The sequence below is a fragment of the Triturus cristatus genome, chromosome 1_2, assembly GCF_964204655.1.
Source record: "Triturus cristatus chromosome 1_2, aTriCri1.1, whole genome shotgun sequence".
NCBI classification, from domain to species: domain Eukaryota; kingdom Metazoa; phylum Chordata; class Amphibia; order Caudata; family Salamandridae; genus Triturus; species Triturus cristatus.
In genome coordinates, this window is record NC_140580.1 from 354,590,929 (window position 1) to 354,597,972 (window position 7,044).

The 7,044-nt window shown below is 51.7% G+C and overlaps 1 pseudogene; it reads right to left on the reverse strand.

Annotated features, from left to right (window-relative positions):
* Nucleotides 1-787: 787 nt before the first annotated feature.
* LOC146867348 (uncharacterized) lies at nucleotides 788-5,331 on the reverse strand (annotated as a pseudogene).
* Nucleotides 5,332-7,044: the final 1,713 nt, after the last annotated feature.

Here is a 7,044-nt window from a genome sequence, read left to right on the forward strand (position 1 = left end):
CATGCAAGTTGCAGGACCTACTGTTTTCCCCGGCACCAAAGGGACCCGAAATGTTTCAAACATGGAGACCAGTTACCTCAAAGCCTGACTACATGCCCCGGATGCAGCCGGGCCCATGACCATAAAGTCATCCAAGTAATGCACGATGTCCATGTGCCCTGTTCTGAAAGTGAACAGCCACTGAAGCATTGTGCTAAACATCTCAAAATATTTACATGACACTGCACATCCCATTGGCATACATTTGTCATAATAATACTGGTGGTTCAGCTGGAAACCCAACAAGTGATAATCCTCAGGGTGCATAGGCATGAGCCGGAAGGCTGACTCAATGTCTGTTTTTGCCATGAAGGCATTGGGACCCAAGTCCCGCAGTTTCTGCAATGCCATGTCAAAGGAAGATTATGTCACTGAACATAAGGATGGGTCTATGGCTTCATTTACTGACGCTTCCCTTGGGGCAGATAAGTTGTGAATCATCCTGTACAGGCCTTGTTCCTTCTTAGGTACCACCCCTAACGGTGCGCACATGTAACCTAACAAAGGGGGGGTTGCGAATGGGCCTGCTATCCGCCCCAACGAGCTTTCCTTCCTAACTTTTTGCGACACTATCGTAGGATGTGTGCATGCCGACAGTAGGTTAGTGCAATGGCTAACAGGTGGCATCCCCTGTGCGAGAATGCGAAAACCTGTAGCGAACCCCTGGTACAACACCTTGGCTGCGGTCCTATTGGGATACTGATTCAGCCAGAAAATCAGCTTCCCAATCTCAACTGGCGTGGGTAACCTACTGTGGGGGTGCCTTGTGCTCCCTACCTCTATCTTTTGATTTTTTAATGCACTTAAACTCTGGGTGCGAGGGGTGACCACAGAATGCGCAGGCGTGTTTACATTTACATGTCCCCACTGGCCAAGTACATGTTTTGCGGTTGAATGCCCAGCAGGTCCCTTTTTTCTCGCCTGCCCCACCTTGTGAAGTCCGAAAGGGCTGCTTCATCGGTGCTTTGTTGTTCACACTCTCTAACCACACATTCACCTCTGTCTGATCCCAACCCATGTCTGGGTCCTCTACCTTAGCCCATCTGAAATCCCTGTCGTAATCAAGCCATGCCATACCGCCATACATTGTGTGCGCTTTTAGAATTTTGTTAGCATAAAATATCAATGGTATCGCCAGCTGAGGTTTTATTCCAACATAACTGTAGTAAAGACGTTAAAACCAAACAGCCAATTAGTAATTGACTCCTCCACCCTCGGTTTCCTGTCCTTGAAAGAACCCTCCTTCCCATCTTTTTCTTTAGCTTCCACTTCCCTCCTCTTTGGTCTGATAAAGGAGAATATATCAATGAATTCTCCCTTCCAAATCTTTTCCCTCATGTCCTGGGGAACGAGTGAAGCCAATTTACCTGGTTTGGACAATAATGTGTCCTGCCCCCCAATCGCTGTGTTCCCGCTGTTAGTACTTTTGTTTTAGCTCTCAACCGCCTTACCTGTTGCGGTCACTGTCGCCGCAGCGGGTTGAGCGGGGGCCGCTTGACCCACTGCTGAAGGGGCTGTGTTCAAGTCTTTGTCCTGCGCCCCACCCAAGAGGGCTATTTGCTTACTGATTTCATTGACTGTGCTCCCTAAGGCTGGTGGTGGTGCCCATGGTGCCACAGGTGCCCCATTGCCCTGAATCCCTAACGCAGGCGCTGCCAATTGTGCCAGCAAGGTTGCTACTGATGCCAATATGCTAGCTGTTGTCCCTTGTGTTACCCCTGTCGGCCTCTCAGAATTACTTGGGGTGGGGGGCTACCCCCCTGAGGTGCCCTCCTGTGATGGTACCCCCCTCCTAGCACACCCTGGTGCGCTGAGGCTAGCCCTTGAGCCAGAGCTGTGTCCCTCTGGGCACTCTGTCCTGCTTCCACCGCACGTGGGTCCACTGTTGTCCCTATGCCTGGGATTTGTGTCGAAGGTGCTAATGCCTTTAATGCCCCCCGAATCTCTGCCAATACTGACCCCACGTCATCCCGCTCCACTGCATTGGGTGCTGCCTGAGCTGGCGCTGACTGGGGTGATACGTTAAGTGCCCCGCTAGGTGCCTCCTGCGCGGGGCGCTGCTCCTCAAGATCTCCTTTCCCCTGACTATCTTTATGTCCTCTAGCCCCTTTTCCACTTTTACTCCTCTCCCTACTTGGGCGAGTCCTGGGCCTTTTCTCCAGTGGGGAGAATGCTGCTCTAGGGGGGACATGGGTTCCACGGGGGCGATCCCACCCTCCATGCCCTGATCCTGCTCTGTAACCTGCTCCCCCGCCTCATCCTCACTCACTTCATCTTGATTCAACTTGGCCAGGACAAGTTTTAATAACTGTGAGAGATTGGGGTCACTGTCCTTCCTCTTTGGTTTACGCCCCTTAGCTGGCACCCTATGAGGTCCTGCCCGCCTGCTTTCCCAATATAATAATTACAGACAATGCTGTCCTTACTGTGGCCCTTCCCGCCAGCAAGCTGATCCTGGAATGTATTAGGCGAGATCCCTTCCCGATATGCCTCCTCCCGGTTCAGCCCGCTATATTCTGTAGGCTATACCCACTATAATTGGCCCCTTACATGTAATCCAGCCTTCTGCCAGCTATATCCTGTAAGCTATACACCCTGATATCTCCCCGCTTGGTATAATCGGCACGCAATGCCTTGCGCGTCACCGATATATCCCGCTTTTTCTCCTTGTGCTGCTCCGCCTATGTGCAATAAGGTTACCCTTAGTACTCAAATATCCTAAAAAGGCTTTTTGAAAAGACACGGGGGCGTTCTACACGACTGCCGCTCCGCCTATGCACAATACCATTCCCCCTAGTACTTAACTCTCCCAAATAGGCTGTTGCAAACACACGCGGGTTTTCTACTGGACTGCATGCCTCTCTATGCCGCCTATGGATTCCGCCTGGGGAGATGCCCGCAATCTACTGCAATCCCCAAGAGGAAGGTGCCGAATTGCCGCGTGTGCACCTGTACAGCGCGACGACGATTGTGGACACTGGGCAGCCACAGAGGTGGACAGCGTGCAGGGCACGCAGGACCACCAAAACAATCAAATTCCCCAAGTCCCCCCAACAACCACTTCCCCCGCAACTGCCCCATGCCCCCAAGCCCCCGACACCTTACCTCCTCTTCCCACGCTGAAAACCCGAACTCAGCACTCCCGCTGCAAAGTCCTAGAACCCCAGATCTTCAATCACCATTTTCAGCGCCCGATGCGCGCCGGCCCACACACGCCGCTCCGCCTTCTCAGTACTCCGAAACCTGCAAGTGGGAGATAAACGAGATTCCTTCGGCATCCAGTGGATTCCTTGGAGATTCCTTGGTGGCGACGTGACTGGGGCCGGCGCGGGATGGAGAGAGATCAGAGTCTGGGGCCCTACAGCCTAAATAGACCTTCAGCTCCTCCCCCTCCCCCTGCCGGTCCCAGCCGGAACTACGTCACCAAGGTGACCTGGAAAGACTTCCCCCATGCCAGTCGTCAATCAGGCTACCCCAGCATGCCTGGAAGGGCGTGGCTGGAATCCCAGGCGGCCGGGCCCTAAAGGCGCGCTTTCCAAAAGAGTGCCTGGGCCAGGCGATCGCAGCATGGCAATTGCCTGGTCCAATGATGCATATTTCAAGGAGCATAGGGCTCCGTTAATGGTCTCATTCAAAGACTGGCCCCCGGGAGCAGATAGGTTATGGATGAGGCAGAAATTCCCTGGGTCTTTTTTGGGAACCACCCCCAGATGTGAGCAGACAAAATTATCCACAGGCATTGAGTCAAATGGACCTGACACTCTTCCCAAAGCAGTTTTTTCAGTACTTTGTTTTTTGCCACAGATATGTTGTCTCTCACTGACTGCTGATTGCGGCAATAAGACACCCCTGAGTACCCAGGGGCTGGGATCTGGAAACCGTCCGTAAAACCTTCCAACAAAATCTGAGCTGTTCTTGGGCATGAATATTTATTCCAGCAGGGTATCAGGGCCATAATGTCAATGGGTGAGTGCGCCTTTCCAAACAATTGAACCTCATTCTTGTTTCTTGGCTCCCTTGTCTTTTGGTTTTTTAAAACACTCAGACTCTGGGTGAGAGGAAAGTCCACAGAATGAGCAGGCATGCTTGAATTTACAGGAACCATTGGGTCTGGTGCGTGTCTTTCTATTGAAATCCCAACATGCTCCCTTTCTGCTGCCCGCCCCTGCCCCCCCCACTTTGGGGTGTGGCTGGCCGAAAGAACTGCACCTTTGGCGCGTCCTTGCCTTGGTAATTCATGTGTCTTAACCACAAAATCATATCAACCTGGTACCATGTGAGAGCTGAATCAGATGCTTTTACCCTTCTAAAAGCTTTGTCATATTCCTTCCAGCACATCCCACCATACTCATCATGCGCACATGCAATTCTTTTCTGGTAGCACACCAATTCTGTGCTTAGCCCTGGAAACTTCTCTATCAATACCACATGGAAGTTCCCAAATGCCTTTATCCAATTAATCAGTGTTTCTTCAACCTTTTACCTAGTTGGCCAATTGGCCCATTCTCGTGGGTGGGCCCATTCCCTTGCTTTCTTGGCCTCCTCCTTCTCATCTTTGTCTACCAGCAAGGAAAAGATGTTTACATAGTCACCCTTCCAAATCTGTTCTTTTACATCCTGCGCAATGTGCCTAGCCAGACTCTCTCTGTTGGACCGCACATCCCCCAAACCTAAGATTGACAGCAATTGTACTGTACCTGCCGATGTGCCTGCTTGCATCTTGGCGTCTTCAGGTCCCGCAGCTGCAGCCTTCACTGGGAGTCCTGAATTATTTGTGTTGCTCCCGGCCTTTTTGTGAACCTCAACTGGTGGCGGAACCACCTGTGCTGCTTTCTCGACTTGCGCTACCAAGCTCCTTGCCTCCTCTAAGGCAATACCCTCCGCTGACAGGATCCCACCACCTGTAGATGGGATCACCGCCCCTGCTTTTACCAGCCATGGTAACAATGCTACTAGGTTCGCCACTATGTCCTGTTGACCTAGCGCTACATTGGGAGCTGCTGCAACTAAAGGCTGCACTGGGATCTCACTAGTATTAGCTGGAGTCGTCCCCCCCGTCTGCACCTCGTGTATTGGGAGCGCAGGCCCCGGGATGGCAGGTGCTGATGGCCCTGGTGCCTCAGAGCCCGGTATGGTCGGTATGATTGGCACTGGTATGGCTATTGGCACAGGGACCAGTAGCGGTGCGTCCATTGGGTCACTGGGGCGTTGCCCCACTAGTGGAACACCGTGCGTGCTGCTGTGTGCACAAGCAGCAATGAATGAATTGCGAATCGGCAGCTTCAGTAGCATAGCGGCCGGGAATCGGGACATGCCCGAGGCAATCGGCTTACAAAGGGGGTGGGGCTGGGGGGCGAGCACTAAGGTTGAGTGACAGTTTCACCCACTGACTGACTGACAGCGGCTCGCAAATTTGCGCATGCTCGAATTTGCGCACTCGCCGCACTGTCTGTCAGCTAGCCAGCCACTATGTACTGAGAGGGAGGAGGTCCCGAGAGGCCGAGGGTTGCCTCATGCAGCGGCCCCCGTCTCTCGGTATGGGCTAGCCCTATCCGTGCTCTTTAGCCAATCCAGGGCAGGCACTGCTAATGCTGCGTCTCTGGATTGGCTGAGACAGTCTCAGACACCGCGCAGCCTACAAAGAAGCATTGGGTGCCGCTCAACTATGGCCAATCACTGTGGCTTATGTCTGAACAGTGATTGGCCATGAGGTGCGCAGCGCACTCTGCAGTCCGTCGCCTTGTCACGCACGGTGCCACTGCCATACACACCTCGTGGCGGTGACTGTGTACAAGTGTGTCACTAACTCTCCCGGACCCGTCGTCGTGTGGTGACTGACTCATCTGACTCAGACTGAGTGACTTCTGTGTCGTTTGTTGTCCAACAACAACAACAACTTGTTATCCCTGACTCCCTCCTTTTCGAAGTCGACGTCGTAAGGTAACCTAAACCACCATGACAATGAACAACAGATCAGTGTGTGGAGCCAGGGGATACTAGAGGGTGATCTGATCACTAGTCCGATACAAAGCCTCTGAGCTGCTGTGACGGGATCGGATTGGCCTTCGATGGCATCGCTCAGCTGTCGGCTAGTGGCGATGAGGCATTCTGTTTCTTGTGGCTTTAGAGTAAAGTGTTGAGAAGACACTGAAGATTAGTGGCCCTTATACAGACCGTAACAATGTTTAATTAAAAGTCCCATATTTTTTTAAATCGAAACATTTTCACTTCTCGTTATTCACAACAAAATGTTGTTTTGCTCCACGATTGGTAGCTGCGTCTGGTGGCTCAGTGGATGAATGAGCTAATTGCATGGGCCTGAATTTGACTTCCAGGTCACAGGTTTAAATCATGCGCAGTCCACTCCGCCTTTCATCCATCTGAGGTCATTAAATGAGTACCATAGAGTTAGGTAACACAAACAATATTTGTTACTGAGCGCCAAGATGCCTATGGGTGAAAGTGCGCTTTACAAATACACATGTTAGGTTTATCATGTTATTTACCTGGTACTGCAAGAGGCATTGGTAAAGCCAATACGTTTGCCGTTCAACAGGTGCGTGTGCTTTACTGTGCGATATGCGTTTGAATGCAATAACACAAAGCTCACAAAGAGACACCAAAATACTGGTCAGGTGGTTCCCTATGCGAAGCGCAGCACTTTACTTTACCTCTCAGGAAGGATTCCTCGTTATGTTTCTAGGCCACGCCCCTTTTAGAGACACACCCGCTTGCCTCTTTTTTCATCCCACTTAAAGCCAGGCAGAGGGCGAGGCCCATGGGCCCTGTGCGTCTCACATGAACAGGCCGTGTGGTAAAGTATGAGAAACTCACTTGGGATATGAGGGAGGGCTGAGAATTTCAAAAGGACAGGAGAGAATGCTCTTTCTGCGTGCATTAAAACAAATCATGTAATTCTATTGGCACTGCAGCGCTAATGCAGTGGGGTCTGGCAGAGTGCCACGTCTATTCTTGTGAGAGGAACACATTCCAGATGCATTTTCT